The sequence below is a fragment of the Gekko japonicus genome, unplaced genomic scaffold (assembly GCF_001447785.1).
Source record: "Gekko japonicus isolate JY-2015 unplaced genomic scaffold, Gekko_japonicus_V1.1 scaffold3592, whole genome shotgun sequence".
In the NCBI taxonomy this organism is placed as follows: domain Eukaryota; kingdom Metazoa; phylum Chordata; class Lepidosauria; order Squamata; family Gekkonidae; genus Gekko; species Gekko japonicus.
The window spans coordinates 14,210-15,803 of NW_015164307.1; positions in this window are offsets into that span (position 1 = coordinate 14,210).

Consider the following 1,594-nt stretch of genomic DNA (forward strand, 5'->3'; position numbering starts at 1 on the left):
CGCACCACAAATCGTGTTAATCTTCTAAGGTGCCAACGGACTCTTGCAGTGTTCTACGCCTAGAGACAGGCTAAGGCGGCAGCCATCTTGATCTGTTTTAAGCTGCGATGGGTCTACATCTTCTCAGGGCTACCCGCTAGTGAGCCAGTTTGGTGCAGTGGTTAAGTGTGCGGACTCTAATCTGGGAGAACCGGGTTTGATTCCCCTCTCCTCCACTTGCACCTGCTGATGTGACCTTGGGTCAGTCACAAGCTCTGGCACAGCTGTTCCTGAAAGAGCAGTTTGTGTCAGAGTTCTCTCAGCCCCGCCCACCTCACAGGGTGTCTGTTGTGGGGAAGGGAAGGGAAAGGAGTTTGTGAGCCGCTCTGAGACACCTTTGGGTAGTGAAGGGCGGGGTATAAATCCAATCTCTTCTTCTTCTAGTGTTCATTGGTCTTCACTCACCTACCCGACCCCCAGTTTCTAGAGACGTTTGCAATAGGAAATTCTCCTCCTTTCCTCCTTGGCTGTCTCCAGTTGCCCCGTCTTGACTCCCAATACACTTGCATGCCTTAGGCCAGGGGGTCTTTTGTGCACCCTCCAGAAGACCCAGGAAAAGATTGAGGAAATATTTTGCAGCGTTCCCCCTCAGACAGGTTTCTCCTTTTGGCCTCCCCCCTCACGAAACTACTTAGGGACGTCTGGTTGGGCTGGGCAGCATTCCAGCCGTGCGTACGTTGCTCTCTGAGGAGATATGTTTAATGTTTTAGCTTACTTGTTTTTGTTGCTCTTTCCCTCCCCCCCTTTTGACATCTCTGGGCAGCTTGGTATTTAGTTAGCTTAGTATCTGGTTTTAGTTTGAAAGTGGCTTCCATCTTCTGAAATGCCAAGCCTGGTTGTAACTGGGCTGGCAGTTGGCGGGGGCATGCTACTCTTTCTTGGAGAGAGAGATCTTGGAGTTGTAGTAGATAACTCACTGAAAATGTCGAGACAGTGTGTGACTGCAATAAAGAAGGCCAATGCTATGCTGGGGATTATTAGGAAGGGTATTGTAAACAGATCAGCCAATATCATAATGCCGCTATATAAATCAATGGTGCGACCTCATCTGGAATACTGTGTGCAATTCTGGTCACCACACCTTAACAAGGATATTATAGCTTTGGAAAAAGTGCAGAAAAGGGCCACTCGAATGATAAAAGGGTTGGAACACTTTCCCTATGAGGAAAGGTTAAGGCGCTTGGGGCTCTTTAGCTTGGAGAAACGACGACTGAGGGGTGACATGATTGAGGTTTATAAGATTATGCATGGGAAAGAGCAGGTAGAGAAAGAGGTACTTTTCTCCCTTTCTCACAATACAAGAACCCGTGGGCACTCCATGAAATTGCTGAGCGGTCGGGTTAGAACAGATAAAAGGAAGTACTTCTTCACCCAAAGAGTGATTAACACTTGGAATTCACTGCCACAGGAAATAGTGGCAGCTACAAGCATGGACGGCTTCAAAAGGGAATTAGATAAGCATATGGAGCAGAGGTCCATCAGTGGCTATTAGCCACAAGGTATAGATAGGGACTCTGGGGCAAGTGATGCTCTGTCATCTTGGTGCTTGGGGGGG